Raw genomic sequence first — 20112 nt, forward strand, 5'->3', positions numbered from 1 at the left:
AGGAATCGAATATAGAAGCAAAGAGGTCCTTCTGCAGTTGTACAGAGCCCTGCACACTGTTCTGTGTGTGACCACACCTGAAGTATTGTGTGCAGTTTTGGTCTCCTAATTTATGGAAGGTCATTTTTGCTATTGAGGGAGCGCAGCGGAGGTTTACAAGGTTAATTCCCGGGATGGCGGGACTGTCATATGCTGAGAGAATGGAGCAGCTGGGCTTGTACACGCTGGAGTTTGGAAGGATGAGAGGGTATCTCATTGAAACATATAAGATTGTTAAGGGTTTGGACACGCTAGAGGCAGGAAACATGTTCCCGATGTTGGGGGAGTCCAGAACCAGGGGCCACAGTTTAAGAATAAGGAGTAAGCCACTTTTTCTCACAGAGAGTGGTGAGTCTGTGGAATTCTCTGCCTCAAAGGGCAGTGGAGGCAGGTTCTCTAGATGCTTTCAAGAGAGAGCTAGATAGGGCTCTTAAAAATAGCGGAGTCAGGGGATATGGGGAGAAGGCAGGAACGGGGTACTGATTGGGGATGATCTGCCATGATCACATTGAATGGCGGTGCTGGCTCGAAGGGCCGAATGGCCTACTCCTGCACCTATTGTCTATTGTCACCACCAGTCACATAAGGGATGCAAGGTCGCCCCATTGCAGGAAGGATGATGCCTGGATCAGTAGCTGCAGAGAGAGGTTGGATAAATGTGGGTTGTTTTCTCTGGAACATCAGAGGTTAAAAGAGATCATAGAAGTAAATAAACCTAAGAGAGGCATTGTGTTAGGGTAGGCAGTCGGAACCTTTTTCCCAGGGTGGAATTGTCAAAGACTAGAGGGCATAGCTTTAAGGTAGAGGGGGAAATTATAATGGAGATGAGTGGGCCAATATATGTTTACACAAAGAGTTTTGATAGGCACGTGATATGCAGGGAATGGGTAGATATGGATCATGTGTAAGCAGATGAGAGGAGTTTATCCTGGCATCATGTTCGGCACAGACATGTGAGGTAAGGCATTCTGTGGGATAATGAGCATTTGCTTGATTATCTTGTGGGCAAAAACATTTATCTGCACTAACTTTTCTATAAGAAACAAATAGCACGGGGTTAAGAAGCTAACGCTCCCATTATGAGAGACAGCAGCAGCAACTAAACACTGCAGCAACTAAACTACATGTGTTTCATTGCCTTTCCATTATGAGCTCAGTTGCTACTCACAATCGTGGTTCTATGAGTGGATTGATAACTGCAGTACTGACTATGACCCAGCCGTTAATACAATCTGTCAACAAATGAACAGAGAGAGGCACAACATGCTGGAGTAACTCAGCAGCTCAGGCAGCATCCCAGTATCTACAGTGTTCAAGAAGGAACTGCAGATGCTGGAAAATCGAAGGTACACAAAAATGCTGGAGGAACTCAGCGGGTGAAGCAGCACCTATGGAGCGAAGGAGATAGGGAACTTTCGGGCCAAAACTCTTCTCAGACTGATAGGGGGTGGCGGGGAGAAGGAAGGAAAAAGGAGGAGGAGGAGCCAGAAGGCTGAGGGGTGGGAGGAGACAGCCTGAGGGCTGAGGAAGGGGAGGAGACAGCAAGGGCTAACAAAATTGGGAGAATTCAATGTTCATGCCCGCAGGATGCAGACTCCCCAAGCGGAATATGAGGTGCTGTTCCTCCAATTTCCGGTGTTGCTCACTCTGGCCATGGAGGAGACCCAGGACAGAGAGGTCGGACGGGGAATTGGAGGGGGAGTTGAAGTGCTGAGCCACCGGGAGGTCAGGTAGGTTCTTGCGGACCGAGCAGAGGTGTTCGGTGAAACGATCGCCCAACCTCCGCTTAGTCTCACCGATGTAGATCAGCTGACATCTAGAGCAGCGGATGCAGTAGATGAGGTTGGAGGAGATACAGGTGAACCTCTGTCGCACCTGGAACAACTGCTTGGGTCCTTGAATGGAGTTGAGGGGGGAGGTAAAGGGACAGGTGTGGCATCTCTTGCGGTTGCAACGGAAAGTGCCCGGGGAGGGGGTGGTATGGGATGGAAGGGAAGAATTGACAAGGGAGTTGCGGAGGGAGCGGTCTTTGCGGAAGGCAGACATGGGGGAAGATGGGAAAATGTGGCGAGTGGTGTGGTCACGTTTGAGGTGGCGAAACTGACGGAGGATTACTTGTTGTATGTGACGGCTGGTGGGGTGGAAGGTGAGGACTAGGCGGACTCTGCCCTTGTTGCGAGTGGGGGGATGGGGAGAGATTTTACCTTCTCCCCAAAATCCACAAATCTGACTGTCCCGGTAGACCCATTGTCTCTGCCTGTTCGTGCCCCACCAAACTCATCTGCACTTACCTTGACTCCATACTATCCCCCTTGGTTAAATCCCTTCCCACCTATGTTCAAGACACCTCAGACACTATCCGCCGCATCCGCGCATTCCATTCCCTAGGCCCTCAGCCCCTCATCTTCACCATGGACGTCCAGTCACTCTACACCTCCCTCCCCCACCAGGATGGTCTCAAAGCCCTCCGGTTCTTCCTCGAGCAGAGAAGCAACCTATACCCAGCCACTGACATTCTCCTCCGCCTAGCGGAGCTGGTCCTTACCCTCAATAACTTCACGTTTGACTCCTCCCATTTACTCCAAATACAAGGCGTAGCTATGGGCACACGCATGGGCCCTAGCTACGCCTGCCTCTTTGTCGAGTACGTCGAACAATCCTTGTTCAATACGTACCAGGGCCCCATCCCCGACCTCTACCTCCGTTACATCGACGACTGCTTTGGTGCCACCTCCTGCACCCACACACAACTGACTGACTTCATCCACTTCACCACCAACTTCCATCCGGCACTCAAATACACCTGGACCATTTCCGACACTTCCCTACCATTCCTTGACCTCATTATCTCCATCGCAGGTGATAGACTTCTGACCGTCATCCACTATAAACCCACTGACTCTCATGGCTATCTGGACTACACTTCTTCCCACCCTGCTTCCTGTAAGGACTCCATCCCCTACTCCCAATTCCTCCGTCTATGCCGCATCTGCTCCCAGGATGAGGCGTTCCACACCAGGGCATCCAAAATGTCCTCATTCTTCAGGGAACGGGGGTTCCCCTCCTCCACCATAGATGAGGCTCGCACCAGGGTCTCTTCCATACCCCGTGACTCAGCTCTCTCTCCCCATCCCCGCACTCGCAACAAGGGCAGTCCCCCTAGTCCTCACCTTTCACCCCACCAGCCGTCACATACAACACATAATCCTCCGTCAGTTTCGCCACCTCCAACGTGACCCCACCACTCGCCACAGCTTCCCATCTCCCCCCATGTCTGCCTTCCGCAAAGACCGCTCCCTCCGCAACTCCCTAGTGAATTCTTCCCTTCCCTCCCGTACCACCACCGCCCCGGGCACTTTCCATTGCAACCGCAAGAAATATCACACCTGTCCCTTTACCTCCCCCCTCTACACCATTCAAGGACCCAAGCAGTCATTCCAGGTGCCACAGAGGTTCACCTGTATCTCCTCCAACCTCATCTACTGCATCCCCTGCTCTAGATTTCAGCTGATCTACATCGGTGAGACTAAGCGGAGGTTGGGCGATCGTTTCGCCGAACACCTCCGCTCGGTCCGTAAGAACCTACCTGACCTCCCGGTGGCTCAGCTCCCCCTCCCATTCCCCGTCCGACCTCTCCGTCCTGGGTCTCCTCCATGGCCAGAGTGAGCAACACTGGAAATTGGAGGAACAGCACCCCATATTCCGCTTGTGGAGTCTGCATCCTGTGGGCATGAACATTGAATTCTCCCAATTTTGTTAGCCCGTGCTGTCTCCTCCCATCCCTCAGCCCTCAGGCTCCTCCTCCGCCTTTTTCCTTCCTTCTCCCCGCCACCCCCTATCAGTCTGAAGAAGGGTTTCGTCCCAAAACGATGCCTATTTCCTTCGCTCCATAGATGCTGCTGCACCCGCTGAGTTTCTCCAGCATTTTTGTGTACTTCCCAGTATGTGCAGTTCCTTGTGCAGGATCTGAAGAAGGGTCTCAACCGGAAACATCACCCATTCCTTCTCTCCAGAGATGCTGCCTGTCCCGCTGAGTTACTCCAGCTTTGTGTGTCTATCTGCAGTTCCTTTTTATAACAAATGAACAGAATTGGGATACAGAGCAGATCTGGTCATTTGTAGGCGTCCAGTTTTCCATCTGCAGTTTGCATTTGTTCTGACACCTGGAATGTGTAAGAGATGATTCGCTAAGAGCTGCTGTGAACGAGGACAGTATATCAGGGAAGCTCAGACTCCAGATTCAGAGTTCCCTTTCTTCAATCTCTGCTTGAAGCCCATTGCTCCCTGCAGCTATATAATTAACGTACAGGCAGGTCTCAACAATCATGCCTTGAACTCGTGTCTCCCACTGTCTTTCATTATCTCCATAAACCAGCCGTGCAGGACCAAGCCCTCTCTATTGTATCGACAGAATCGGTGACTCCAACCCTGAGCCAAGGCTCCCCATCCCTCCAGGCTGTTTCTCATGAGACATCTGTTCCCAGAATCAAACAGCACAGAGGACTCCTTTTGGCCCACTATGTCAGTGCCAATACTTTTGTCCAATTCATCATTCTCCCCTGCTCTTTCCCCAAAGCCCTGCTTTGTTCTATTTTTTTTTAAAACATATTACATATTACAAAGTAACAGCACAAATCAGAACTGAAACTGACAATCTGCTAGTCCGTTTAAATGGATTAGCTCCATTGTAATCTCCCGCCAGCACAGAGCTGCCGACTGTCAGGAATTCCCCGCGGCAAGGCAGTGGCAGAGCTCAGGGAGGGTTACAGGTACATCGCAGTGTCCACCGATCTATGGTACAGTGGCTGGCAACACCAGCCCAGCCTCCACTGTGCCAGCCAGCATCATGAACAACACAACTCCAACTAAACTACAAATTACAAACTGCCTTGATTGCACCAGTGACTCCGGGTTCGTTTGTTTTTTAACCCTATATTGTTTTTTAAAATTATTATTGAACTATTATTATTGAGTCCTGACGGTTGGTCAAGGACGTGCCGCTGAGAACAAAGAGGGACCCGGAGTGGCGGTGTGGGGGGGGAAGAAGAAGGAAGAGGTACATTCGGGACTATATTAGAAACATAGAAAATAAGTGCAGGAGGAGGCCATTCGGCCCCGAGCCAGCACCGCCATTCATTGTGATCATAGCTGATCAATAGCCAATCCCCAATCAATAGCCCGTGCCTGCCATCTCCCCATATTCCTTGATTCCACTAGCCCCTAGAGCTCTATCTAACTCTCTCTTAAATCCATCCAATGACTTGGCCTCCACTGCCCTCTGTGGCAGGAAATTCCATAAATTCCCAACACTCTGGGTGAAAATGTTTTTCTCACCTCATTCTTAAATGGCCTCCCCTTTATTCTAAGACGGTGGCCCCTGGTTCTGGACTCGCCCAACATTGGGAACATCTTTCCTGCATCTAGCTTGTCCAATCCTTTTATAATTTTATATGTTTCTATAAGATCCCCCCTCATCATTCTAAACTACAGTGATTCCAAGCCTAGTCTTTTCAATCTTTCCTCATATGACAGTCCTGCCATCCCAGGGATCAATCTCGTGAACCTAGGCTGCACTGCCTCAATCGCAAGGATGTCTTTCCTCAAAACTGTACACAATACTCCAGATGAGGTCTTACCAGAGCCCTATAATACATCGGTAACGTTGTCGCCGCTCATTATGTGGCAACACTTTGCATACTTGTGTATTGTTTGTATTCATTATTAAAGATTAATACACAAGATTAAACGAGAACTTACCAGTTTGAAGTTTGATCTTTATTTTATGAGGAGTTACGATTAGGGATTACGTGAAGACCCCGCCAGCACGCGTGCGCGACATTCTTCAAAGCAGCGGTGTGGAATCACAGTAATAGTAATTGAAATAAACATAGCAAGATAAGAAGAGCTAATATACCAGTTGACCTTTATAATAGAGGGCGGGAGCGGAGGGCACGTAATCCCTCATCGTAACTCCTCATCAAATAAAGATCAAACTTCAAGCTGGTAAGTTCTCGTTTAATCTTACTATTTTACTTCGGAGTCACGTGAGTGACTACGTGAAGATTTTAAAGATCTGTGATTTCAAGCCGTGGAACAGTCCATGCTTCACTCACTGCCGAAGTCATTCAAGGGAGGAAGTATGTTATCGTATTCAGACATGTATCCAATTCAGACAATAACAATTTATTTTAACAAAATAATCCTCCCTACGGCTAAATATATTACAGAATTCAAACTTGATTCTGCAACACCGCAGGTTTGGTTATTGGCTTATTATAAAGAATTGGAAGGTCTTTCTCTAGACCATCCTGCTGTTGACAGGATATGGTCCATAGGCACTTCCATGTCTCTAGCTGCCGGTGTTGCTGTTGCCCTTGTGGATAGAGATTTAAGATGTCAGTATCCACCCCAGCAGCTCCCAAACCTGTCTGAGCCATCTAGCGGTGGTTAGTGCTGATACCCGGCCATTAGGCTGTTTATGGCTGCCCATAGTGCCAATTTACTTCCTCTTAAAGTTTTAGTAATCTTAAGGTATAGTAGAAGGTGTGTCATTACACACAGTCGGGTGTCAGATGGGTATACCTGGAATTCCAGTTTACCCCCCAGGGACAGGGACATTGCTGGTGCCTCTAGCAATGTTAGTACAACACTGACCCAGATCTGGGAGTACCTCACTGTAGGAGGGTAGTGTTGTAAATAATCCTCATAAGTTTGGCAACTAGAGGGTGAGATCCCATGGAGAGTTGTCATGGTGCCTGCCACCAGCAAGCTGACAGGGCACTCCTGCGCAATTATAGCACTGCAGCTCAGTCCTTCATCTACATGAAGGCTGGACAGGAATTCCCAGGACATTGGTGATTGTAGCTGTATTATTCGCCACACCAGTCCTTGTTGATTCTTGATAGGCTGCTGTGATCATGCTCATGGTCCTGTCCACCAGCCCGGATCTAGCATGGTGGACTATGGTTCAGAGACTATGTCAAGGACCACAGGGACCCATGACTGTGTAGGCCAATCAGGTACTTCCAAGACACCTGATGCTGAGACCATATGTATTTTGCTTAGGATCCGACTGATGAGACAGGAGGTGAAAAACATTGTAAACAATTTTCCCCAATTCAGTGAGTAACGTCCATTGCTGCTGCCCCAAGTGTGGTTCCCAAGCGACATGTGTTGGTAACTGGTGATTGGGCCTAGATGACAAATAGATCGATATCCGGTGTCCCTATCTTTTAGTAATATCAGCAAACTTTTTTGTGGTCCAACAGCCATTCGGTGTTGTCATTGAATTTTCATGACCTGGTGTGTGCCACTGTATTGAGCTTACCTGGTAGGTAAGTTTGCTGATAGCCAAATATGTATGTTAACACACAAGTGCCAGATTGTATTGGCCAGATTGACACATGATATCGATTTTATTCCACCCATATGATTAATATATGCCACCACTGTGGTATTATCAATGTGTAGGCGGACATGCATAGAAATTAGGTGCAGGAGTAGGCCATTCGGCCCTTCGAGCCTGCACCGCCATTCAATATGATCATGGCTGATCATCCAACTCAGTATCCCGTACCTGCCTTCTCTCCATACCCTCTGATCCCCTTAGCCACAAGGGCCACATCTAACTCCCTCTTAAATATAGCCAATGAACTGGCCTCGACTACCCTCTGTGGCAGGGAGTTCCAGAGATTCACCACTCTCTGTGTGAAAAAAGTTCTTCTCATCTCGGTTTTAAAGGATTTCCCCCTTATCCTTAAGCTGTGACCCCTTGTCCTGGACTTCCCCAACATCGGGAGCAATCTTCCTGCATCTAGCCTGTCCAACCCCTTAAGAATTTTGTAAGTTTCTATAAGATCCCCTCTCAATCTCCTAAATTCTAGAGAGTATAAACCAAGTCTATCCAGTCTTTCTTCATAAGACAGTCCTGACATCCCAGGAATCAGTCTGGTGAACCTTCTCTGCACTCCCTCTATGGCAATAATGTCCTTCCTCAGATTTGGAGACCAAAACTCTACGCAATACTCCAGGTGTGGTCTCACCAAGACCCTGTACAACTGCAGTAGAACCTCCCTGCTCCTATACTCAAATCCTTTTGCTATGAAAGCTAACATACCATTCGCTTTCTTCACTGCCTGCTGCACCTGCATGCCCACTTTCAATGACTGGTGTACCATGACACCCAGGTCTCGCTGCATCTCCCCTTTTCCTAGTCGGCCACCATTTAGATAATAGTCTGCTTTCCTGTTTTTGCCACCAAAATGGATAACCTCACATTTATCCACATTTTACTGCATCTGCCAAACATTTGCCCACTCACCCAGCCTATCCAAGTCACCTTGCAGTCTCCTAGCATCCTCCTCACAGCTAACACTGCCCCCCAGCTTCGTGTCATCCGCAAACTTGGAGATATTGCCTTCAATTCCCTCATCCAGATCATTAATATATATTGTAAATAGCTGGGGTCCCAGCACTGAGCCTTGCGGGACCCCACTAGTCACTGCCTGCCATTGTGAAAAGGACCCGTTTACTCCTACTCTTTGCTTCCTGTTTGCCAGCCAGTTCTCTATCCACATCAATACTGAACCCCCAATGCCGTGTGCTTTAAGTTTGTAAACTAATCTCTTATGTGGGACCTTGTCGAAAGCCTTCTGGAAGTCCAGATACACCACATCCACTGGTTCTCCCCTATCCACGCTACTAGTTACATCCTCGAAAAATTCTATAAGATTCGTCAGACATGATTTACCTTTTGTAAATCCATGCTGACTTTGTCCAATGATTTCACCACTTTCCAAATGTGCTGCTATCCCATCTTTAATAACTGACTCTAGCAGTTTCCCCACTACCGATGTTAGACTAACTGGTCTGTAATTCCCCGTTTTCTCTCTCCCTCCCTTCTTAAAAAGTGGGGTTACGTTTGCTACCCGCCAATCCTCAGGAACTACTCCAGAATCTAAAGAGTTTTGAAAGATTATTACTAATGCATCCACTATTTCTGGAGCTACTTCCTTAAGTACTCTGGGATGCAGCCTATCTGGCCCTGGGGATTTATCGGCCTTTAATCCATTTAATTTACCCAACACCACTTCCCGGCTAACCTGGATTTCACTCAATTCCTCAACTCCTTTGACCCGCGGTCCCCTGCTATTTCCGGCAGATTATTTATGTCTTCCTTAGTGAAGACGGAACCAAAGTAGTTATTCAATTGGTCCGCCATATCCTTGTTCCCCATGATCAACTCACCCGCTTCTGACTGCAAGGGACCTACATTTGTTTTAACTAATCTCTTTCTTTTCACATATCTATAAAAACTTTTGCAGTCAGTTTTTATGTTCCCTGCCAGTTTTCTTTCATAATCTATTTTTCCTTTCCTAATTAAGCCCTTTGTCCTCCTCTGCTGGTCTCTGAATTTCTCCCAGTCCTCCGGTATGCTGCTTTTTCTGGCTAATTTGTACGCATCATCCTTCGCTTTGATACTATCCCTGATTTCCCTTGTTATCCACGGATGCACTACCTTCCCTGATTTATTCTTTTGCCAAACTGGGATGAACAATTTTTGTAGTTCATCCATGCAGTCTTTAAATGTCTTCCATTGCATATCCACCGTCAACCCTTTTAGAATTAATTGCCAGTCAATCTTGGCCAATTCACGTCTCATACCCTCAAAGTTACCTTTCTTTATGTTCAGAACCATTGTTTCTGAATTAACAATGTCACTCTCCATCCTAATGAAGAACTCAACCATATTATGGTCACTCTTGCCCAAGGGGGCACGTACAACAAGACTGCTAACTAACCCTTCCTCGTTACTCAATACCCAGTCTAAAATAGCCTGCTCTCTCGTTGGTTCCTCTACATGTTGATTTAGATAACTATCCCGCATACATTCCAAAAAATCCTCTTCCTCAGCACCCCTGCCAATTTGATTCACCCAATCTATATGTAGATTGAAGTCACCCATTATAACGGTTTTGCCTTTGTCGCACGCATTTCTAATTTCCTGTTTGATACCATCTCCAACTTCACTACTACTGTTAGGTGGCCTGTACACAAGACCCACCAGCGTTTTCTGCCCCTTAGTGTTTCGCATCTCTACCCATACCGATTCCACATCCTGCAAACTAATGTCCTTCCTTTCCATTGCATTAATCTCCTCTCTAATCAGCAACGCTACCCCACCTCCTTTTCCTTTCTCTCTATCCCTCCTGAATATTGAATATCCCTGGATGTTCAGCTCCCAGCCTTGGTCACCCTGGAGCCATGTCTCCGTGATCCCAACTATATCATAGTCATTAATAGCTATCTGCACATTCAACTCATCCACCTTATTACGAATGCTCCTTGCATTGAGACACAAAGCCTTCAGGCTTGTTTTTACAACTCTTACCCCTTATACAATTTTGTTGAAAAGTGGCCCTTTTTGATTTTTGCCCTGGATTTTCCGGCCTGCCACTTTTACTTTTCACCTTGCTACCTATTGCTTCTACCCTCATTTTACACCCCTCTGTCTCTACGCTCACACATTTAAGAAACCCTTTCCCTTTAACTCCATCCTCCACTAGCCCATTCGACACCCCACCCCCCTTATTCAGTTTAAAACCACCCGTGTAGCAGTGGCAAACCTGCCTGCCAGAATGCTGGTCCCACACCTGTTAAGATGCAATCCGTCCCTTTTGTACAGTTCCCCCTTACCCCAAAACAGATCCCAGTGATCTAAGAATCTAAATCCCTGCCCCGTGCACCAGTTCCTCAGCCACACGTTCAGGTCCCGTATCTCCCTGTTCCTGCTCTCGCCAGCACGAGGAACTGGAAGCAAACCGGAGATAACAACCCTGGAGGTCCTGCTTTTCAGCATTTTTCCGAGCTCTCCAAAGTCACGCTGCAGAATATTCATCCCCTTCTTTCCGACATCGTTTGTGCCGACATGCACTACCACTTCCGGATGTTCACCTTTGCCCTTGAGGATTTTCTGCACTCTTTTCGTGACATCCTGGATCCTGGCACCAGGAAGGCAGCATACCATCCTCGCATCCCGTCTGTTGCCGCAGAAACCCCTGTCCGTACCTCTCACAATGGAGTCTCCTACTACAATGGCGTTGCCTGCCTTAGGCCTTTTTGGTTTTGGCTCAACAGCCCTATTCGCATCACAAGCCAGTCCGCCGCCCAGTGTAAACACCTCTTCTGTCCCGACAGCTTCTAAGTGGGTGAACCTGTTCACAAGAGGTACAACCCCCGGGGACGTTGGCATTCCATGCTTCCCTCCCGTTCTCACTGTCTCCCACCTTCTCTCTTCCAGTACCTTAGGTGTAACAATCGTACTGTAGGACTTGTCAAGGAACGACTCCGTTTCTCGGACGAACCGGAGGTCATCCACTTGCTTCTCCAGTTCCCCAACACGGCCCTTCAGGAGCTCTACCTGGATGCACTTTTCGCATTTGTAGCAGCCAGAGGCACCAGCGGTGTCCTTGACCTCCCACATACTGCAAGCATCACACTGAATCAGCTTGCCTGACATCTCCTTCTTTCGTCTCTCCCTCTGCAGTGTTTTGCGTAGTCTCCTCTCCGAAGACTCTCGAGCCAAAGACTCGCACTTCACTCACAAGGCCGCTCACTCACTGCCGCTCCCCAAGAGCAGTCTTACTTAAAATGACTGATAAATTGCCTGATTTACCAATTTACAAACTTCTCTCCTCCCACTTGGGCTAGAGCCAATCAGTCGTATCTCTTGCTAATCTCCTCCTGCTGCTGCTGTTGTTACTCCCAAAGCTACAGCAGTTCTGAGTCAAGTCTGCCTGTCCTTGACCTGTACTTAAACTGTTTTCACTTCTCTCCTCCCACTTGGGCTAGAGCCAATCAGTCGTATCTCTTGCTAATCTCCTCCTGCTGTTGTTGCTCCCAAAGCTACAGCAGTTCTGAGTCAAGTCTGCCTGTCCTTGACCTGTACTTAAACTGTTTTCACTTCTCTCCTCCCACTTGGGCTAGAGCCAATCAGTCGTATCTCTTGCTAATCTCCTCCTGCTGCTGTTGTTACTCCCAAAGCTACAGCAGTTCTGAGTCATCAATGCAGATGGTGCATTGTGAGCAGTAGGCTTTTAGCCTATGAAACGCACCCAACATCTCTAAATAATTTATACCTAGTGTTTTTAGTAATGATGATTCCTAATGTTTCATCTACCACCAGTTCTGGATATAGTGTTAGTAGCTCCCCAGCCATAAGCGCTGACCTCCAGTTGTAATGTGAATGATGATTACTAATAATGATGGGCTAGAATTATACAATTCAATTTATTGTCATTTGGACCCCTTGAGGTCCAAACGAAATGCCGTTTCTGAAGCCATACATTACAAACAAATAGACCCAAGACACAACATATTTTACATAAACATCCATCACATTGCTGTGATGGAAGGCCAAAAAAACATTTCTCTCCCCTGCACTCCCCCCCCCCCCCCCCCGATGTCAGAGTCAAAGTCAAAGCCCCCGGCGGGCGATGGCGAATTGTCCCATGGCCATTAAAACCACGCCGGGTGATGCAAGGTCGCGCACCGGGTTCTTGATGTTAGAGCCCCCGGCGTGCGCTCGCAAACTCCCGCGGCCATTCCAAGCCGCGCGGGGCGGTGCTGTAAGGCCCCGCTCCAGGAGCTCTTCAACCCCGCAACTCGGGCGGGAGAAGTCGCCGTTGCGGGAGCCCTGAAAAGCGGTCTCCCTCCAGGTACCCGCGGGCTCCCGGTGTTACCGTCCGCCAAACCCGCAGTTGCAGCCACCGGATCTCCGGGGGTCGGGTCGCAGCAGCGTCCACCACAGCTCCACCCGCTCTGGACTCGGCCAGCTCCGCGACGGTGAGGTGAGTAGTTGGCACCAGAGTCCCCGGTCTTCCTGTTGGAGGCCGCTCCTCGTTGCAGCCCCAACGACAACGGAGACCCGACAAAGAAAAGGTCGGGTCTCCCGTGCAGGGAGAGATTTAAAAGTTACCCCCAACCCCCCCACCCCCCCACACACATACCCCAACAAAAATAACAAAAACTACATTAAAACATAGACATAAAATAATAAAAACGCAGACGGACTGCAGAGGCCGCTGCAGACGAGAGTCGCGCCGCCTACCGGACGGTATTATGCCAAGTATTCCCTTTCATCATTACAACTACGAATTGCGTAGGCTGGTAACTGCATGGGTCGGTCAAAGTGATCTGCAAGGTGTTTTTGCTCTTGCACTTTTGCCCTTTTTGAGCTTTAATGATGCAAGGCCCAAACTGAGTAGCTGGAAATGCTGCTACTAGTTTCCCAAATACTCTTGTCTCCTGTCGAATACATGGTTTATTTTATAATAATTAATTTTGTTGTAGGCTTCCACCAAGTCTGCTGCTTTACTCTTTGGCAATGTTACAGACATATGCGTAATGTTAATTATAAATCCCAGAAGTCCATAGTTGTGGATGCCGTCAACTTAGATTTATCTGGATGGAGATGACCCCAGAGTTTCAACCCAATGTTTGGTAGCTAAGACTGCTGATTTAGCTAGTTCCAGGGTTTTCCCCCACAATTGATATATCATCAAGATATGCCATGACAATATGTTTTGTTTCCTAAGTATTGCCAAGGCCAGTTTTAATATCTCGGTGAACAGTCTTGGGGCTGAAGTTTAGCCCATTAGGCAACGCTATACTCTGCCATAATTGCCCCATCCAGTTATATTTTAGGTATTGACAATGATCCCTCCATGTCTCCCAAAACAAGTGTATAATTCTCTCTGATAGTACAGGTCATACACCTTTGTGTTCTGGAAGGAACCAGATCCACCTACCTCCCTGGTTGCCGGTGGTACGTCCCTTTCTTCAACTTCTGCCTCTTCTGCAGAAGTTGCGGGGTTGGCACGTTTTCCATGAGGGTCGCTCTGGGCCTTGGCCTAAAAAGGACCTTCGTGGTTGCTGCGCGGCCCTCATGCTTTCACCAGCGTCCTGGTGTTGATGCCTGCTGGTGGATGCATAGGGGTGCTGCCGTTGCAACCCTAGGTGTATTCTGCCTGTTGCTGATGACGCTGTTATGAGCCCGACGGCTTTAAACTCTTCGTCGAGCTTTTTTACTTGTTTAGACAAGTCCCCCCCCCCCCCAGTTCAGTTGCAGCTGTTTCACACAACCCTGCAAATTTGGGGTTTAGTGCAGGTTTACTGTGCTCTCACAAACAATTGATTTCATAGTGGGTATAGCGGAGCGATGTCAGTCCTGCTGTCATCTCTGTACCATCGTCTGGGCGAGCAACCAATGATATGCCCGCCGTCAGAAGTTTTAAAATCTTCTGTAGTTTGACCTCCTGGGTTTTTGTGCCAGTCCCACTGTACCCCCAGATCGCATTGTTTGCTGCACACACTTTTAACGAAGTAAAGTTCACAGGAGGCATAAACTTCTCCGTAATTTCGTTACCTGTTCTTGCAGAGGATGGAAGTACAGGTAGTCGATGCTGGCTGCCAGCTTGGTCTGCAATGGTACTCCTGCTTTAGTTGATCCGCAAATTTGGTGATCACTCCCAGTAGCTCCTTAGGATTCTGCACCCCCAGCACACTGCCGTTTTCTTGAGCCACGTCCCCTTCTTCAGGACCAGCCCAGCCCTGGTCCACAATGCTCTCCTCTGTCGAGGGAGATGCATTGTTTTACAGCCCTCGATAAGGTGCTGTTGTGGGAGTGCGAAGACTCCCATAGTGAGCTTGCTGCATCTCCCGGAGCAAGTCACGGGCGGACCTCTGCTGCATTCAGGCAGCGCGTCCTCTCGGACGGTCTCAGATGAGTATGATCGGCCGGGCTGAATCCTGCTGGGCTTTGCCTCCAGCCTGCTGCGCTGATTTAAGCTGTATGGCTCATGGCGCTGGATTCAGCTTTGAAGAGTTGGAGTCGGTAAGTGGACCTTAGTAACCACTCCAAACGGTCACATCCACTGCCCTTGGGCAGCGCGTCCTCCTGGCCGGACTCCCCGAGTCTATCGGCCGGACCAACTCCTGTTCTGCTTGCCTCCAGCCCGCTGCGCTGTTTCCGGGTATACAGCTCGTGGTGCTGGGCTCAGCCTGCGCCGGTCGGCCCCGGCTGTCGGCTGTCGGAACTTTCCCAGTTCCTCACAGCCTGCGGTCCAGGTGCCGCTGGTCGCCCATGGCTGTCGGCTGTTCGAACCTTCCTGGTTCCTCACAGCCAGCGGTCCTGGAGCCGCTGGTCGCCCACAGCTGTCAGCTGCCGGAACTTCCCCAGTTCCTCACAGCCAGCGGTCCTGGAGCCGCTGGTCGCCCACGGCTGTCAGCTGCCGGAACTTCCCCAGTTCCCCGCTGCCTGCGGTCCTGGAGCCGCTGGTCGCCCATGGCTGTCGGCTGCCGGAACTTCCCCAGTTCCTCACAGCCTGCGGTCCAGGTGTCCGTTTATTCCTCCCCTTGTCCAACGTGCTGCAACATAGAGCACAGCAAGGGGAAGAAATACAACTTTAGAATAAATTTCTTCTTACCGTCTAGGTCCATCTTTCAATTTTGCCGCAGGAGTGCTCCACCCCCGCCCGTCGCTGTTGCACTGCGTGAGACGCTATGTCGCGCACGCATGCTGGCGGGGTCTTCACTTAGTCACTCACGTGACTCCGAAGTAAAATTTCACTGCACCGTGACAAGTATCAATCAAACTCCTTTGTGTTGTGTATTATGGTTTACAAGGTTTACATATCTGTTGTGCTGCTGCAAGTAACCATATAACCATATAACAATTACAGCACGGAAACAGGCCATCTCGGCCCTACAAGTCCGTGCCGAACAACTTTTTTCCCTTAGTCCCACCTGCCTGCACTCATACCATAACCCTCCATTCCCTTCTCATCCATATGCCTATCCAATTTATTTTTAAATGATACCAACGAACCTGCCGCCACCACTTCCACTGGAAGCTCATTCCACACCGCTACCACTCTCTGAGTAAAGAAGTTCCCCCTCATGTTACCCCTAAACTTCTGTCCCTTAATTCTGAAGTCAAGTATAAATGTCACTGTTCTAAGTCAGGACATACGATCATGTAACACTCTTGACTTACCATTAGAAAGTCATGACTGAATCTACTTTCACTTTACTCTCATGAAAGTGAGGTCCAGATCAATCAAATTGTGCAAAAAGAAACTCTCCCCTCCCCTCCCCTCTGGTTCTTTCACCAATTAACTGAGACCTTTGTCCTCTGGTTACCAAATCATTCCTCACCAAGTCACAATTCGTTCAAATCAACATTCACCCTACAATCATCCCATGTTCCAGACAGCAGACGGAGTGAATGGGGAATGGCTTGTTGACATAGTGCATGTTGAAGGTGTTACACATTGTGGCCACAGCACATGAGTAGTGGGGGAGAGTGAATATAGAAGGAGGAGGTTGCTGTGTAGGAAGGAACTGCAGATGCTGGTTTACACAGAAAGACACAAAAAGCTGGAGTAACTCAGCGGAAGGAGCTGTTACGTTGAGAGCTCCCCACTTATCATAGCCGGGTAAAAGTGATACAGCTTCATATCTAGTAACTTTGAAGGAGTATCTTCATCACCCTTCTGCAGCAGTTCAAGGCACCTCATAAGCACCTCCTCATAGGCAATGGGTGCCAGCGATGCCCAGAAGTCACAAATAAGATTGTAGAGTCAAGAGTGTTTAATTTTCACATGTACTGAAATGTAATAATGAAATTCTTACTTGCAGTAACGTAACAGGTCTGTAAACATAGAATGCAATAGATAACATAATAAAACAAACAAAAAAACATGATAAATAAAAAAGGACCCATATTAGTGCATATCTTCCATGGTGTTCACCTCTCTTGGAAAAAAACAATTGCTTTCCAATAGCAGTCAGTATTTAAAACCATTGCAGAATGAGTTCAGGAACTCAATGCTCAGTATTGCAGCTTAGAAGTAGCATATCGCAACCATGTACCAGGGTTCAAATTACAGGAAAAGTAACATTCCCTTTCAGGAGTAGTGGAAAAATGTTAATGATTTATTGTTCAGCAGCGCACTTGTTACTGCTAAAGGGCCTGTCCCACTTCCATGATTTTTTGGCGACTTGCCGGCACCCGTCATAGTCACAGCAGGTCACCAAAAATCTTCAACATGTTGAAAACCAAGCGGCGACCAGAAAAAGGTACTACTCTTTGGGCGACTACTCACGACCAAACAAGCGTCACGTGTCGACATGTCGCGGGGTGACGCCTGTTTGGTCGTCAGTAGTCGCCCAAAGAGTCGTACCTCTTTCTGGTCGCTGCTGGATTTTCAGTATGTTGAAAATTTTCGATGAATACGATGGGTGACGGCAGGTCATTGAAAAAATTGCGTAAGTGGGACAGGCCCTTAAAGCTGCAATTGAAATGAGCAGTCAGATCAATAATCAATCACCACCATGGATCAGAAAGTTACACAGTGCCTTATGTAGTTATTGTCTGCCTTATGCTAGTGGCTATAGTGTGCCATGTTACCAGTCAGTTTAGTTAAGGAATACAGTCATAGTCATATGTTGTTTCAATATATGAGCCTGTTTAGCTGTAGTGTGTAATTTGTAGTGTGTAACATGTAACGTGTAGTGTGTAGCGTGTAGTGTGTAGCATGTAGCGTGTAGTGTGTAATGTGTAGTGTGTAGCATGTAGTGTGTAGTGTGTAGCGTGTCGTGTGTAACGTGTAGTGTGTAACGTGTAGTGTGTAGCATGTAGTGTGTAATGTGTAGCGTGTAGTGTGTAGCGTGTAGTGTGTAGCGTGTAGTGTGTAACGTGTAGTGTGGAGCGTGTAGTGTAGCAATGTTACAAAATTTTGAGATTTTAAAAATCAAGTCTGTAATTTATCCCATCAGATAAAGCATAAAAATAAGTTTAATTTGACACCTAATTCACTTTCATATCTCAAGTATTTAAAAAGTTATGGCCATTTTCATACTGGGAAATTAGCATCTTGTTCCCTATTGATTTTCTATGGACATAACAAAAAAGCTGTGATCGTGAACAGTCAAAAGCCCATAACTTTCTTAAAAATTAAGAGAACTGAATGAAATTTTCAGTTATCATAGATTGAAGCATTCTGAAACAAATATAAAATAATCTTACTTGGATGACCTGAAATTAAAGCATATAATTAGTTAGTTACCTAATTGTAGCTAATTTCAGACTTCAATTACTAGATCTAAACATCTATCCATTTCTTAATAAATGATTAACATTTTTAAATAGCCTAAATGTCCAAATAATATTCACAAATAATTCACAATAAAACATGATTTTTAAATCTCATTTACATTAATTTATAGACCAAATGGAAGGAATTTAGTGTTTAATTGCTGTAAATAAATGCCCATTTAAATCAGCTTTCCAGTGGGTCCCTGTGGAACGCGCTGGTTTAGAACGTTCACATTGCGGTAGATTTGTGCCCCAAATGCCGAGAAAAATACTGCGCGATATAATGGGCCCAAATTGAGCTACTCGCAATATTAAACTTTGTATAAAAGGATCTTTAGAAGCCCTTTTTAATGTAAAAATATACAGTCTAACTTCTGCTATTTGCTTTATGAGACTCTGCGGTTGCTGGCGGTCGCGGGTTTAGAGATTGATTTTTAAACTACTATAACTATTATTCAAGGCCTTTAAACCTAATAATAGCTTTTGCGACGGGGTCTTCCAGCGATTTTTCGTTAATAATTAACTAGGCTGAACATTTTCGATTGGAACAGCTTAGAGAAAATCGCGTTTTAAACCCGCCCCCTCTAAACGGCGCCAAAATCGCGCACACCCGCAACGGAAGATTTTCAAGGACGCTTCAGGTAGGCTTTGCAACATACCTATGTAGTGTGTAGCGTGTAACGTGTAGTGTGTAGCGTGTAACGTGTAGTGTGTAGTTTGTAGTGTAGTGTGGAGCATGTAGTGTGGAGCGTGTAGTGTGGAGCGTGTAGTGTGTAACGTGTAGTGTGTAACGTGTAGTGTGTAGCGTGCAACGTGTAGTGTGTAACGTGTAGTGTGTAACGTGTAGTGTGTAGCGTGCAACGTGTAGTGTGTAACGTGTAGTGTGTAACGTGTAGTGTGTAACGTGTAGTGTGTAACGTGTAGTGTGTAGCGTGTAGTGTGTAACGTGTAATGTGTAGTGTGTAATGTGGTGTGGAGCGTGTAGTGTGTAGCGTGTAGTGTGTAGCATGTAGTGTGTAACGTGTAGTGTGTAACGTGTAGTGTGTAGTTTGTAGTGTGTAGTGTGAAGCGTGTAGTGTGGAGCGTGTAGTGTGTAGCGTGTAGTGTGTAGCGTGTAGTGTGTAGTGTGTAGCGTGTAGTGTGTAACGTGTAGTGTGTAACGTGTAGTGTGTAACGTGTAGTGTGTAGTTTGTAGTGTGTAGTGTGAAGCGTGTAGTGTGGAGCGTGTAGTGTGTAGCGTGTAGTGTGTAGTGTGTAGCGTGTAGTGTGTAGCGTGTAGTGTGTAGCGTGTAGTGTGTAACGTGTAGTGTGTAACGTGTAGTATGTAGTGTGTAATGTGTAGTTTGTAGTGTGTAGCGTGTAGTGTGTAGCATGTAGTGTGTAGCGTGTCTCCTCCAAAGACTGCAAGAACTTCAGACTTCATTGGCATTAACATTCTGAAAAGAACAAATGTGAAGCCGATTCCAGCAGCCGTATTCAAACAGAATGGATTAACATAGTCCACAGGAAAACTGGGAGAGAATGAACATGCACTGCTTTGCTTCTCAACAAGATAACCACAAAGATTATATCAGTTGTAACACAGAACAATGCATTGATGAATGAGAGAGATTGAAAGATGGAGTGGGCGGTTTAGGTTTACGTTGAGTCTATCAATGTCTCATGTACCGAGGTACAGTGAACAGTTTTGTTTAGCATGCTGTACAAACAGATCAGATATACCATACAAAAATACAATCACCCCAAACATAAGAACAATAGATCGAGCGAGGGGAAGATATAGAGTGCCAAATATAGTTTCAGCAATGTAGCGCATCAGTTCCAGAGACAAAGTCCAATGTCCACAATGGGGTAGAAGTGAATCAGACAGTGCCCTAGTTTAAGGAAGGAGCATTCAGATCATTAGAACAATTAGA

General features: G+C 47.2%; 1 protein-coding gene and 1 long non-coding RNA gene across 2 annotated transcripts in view; one reads left to right on the forward strand and one right to left on the reverse strand.

Annotated features, from left to right (window-relative positions):
• megf6 (multiple EGF like domains 6) overlaps positions 1–20112 on the reverse strand; it is a 611064-nt gene that overhangs the window by 501792 nt on the left and 89160 nt on the right.
• LOC116990296 lies at positions 4030–20106 on the forward strand. Its single transcript, XR_004416516.1, has 3 exons — positions 4030–4063; positions 16349–16353; positions 20008–20106. It is a non-coding gene; the product is annotated as an uncharacterized LOC116990296 (long non-coding RNA).

This window comes from Amblyraja radiata, chromosome 31 (assembly GCF_010909765.2).
Source record: "Amblyraja radiata isolate CabotCenter1 chromosome 31, sAmbRad1.1.pri, whole genome shotgun sequence".
Taxonomy (NCBI): Eukaryota; Metazoa; Chordata; class Chondrichthyes; order Rajiformes; family Rajidae; genus Amblyraja; species Amblyraja radiata.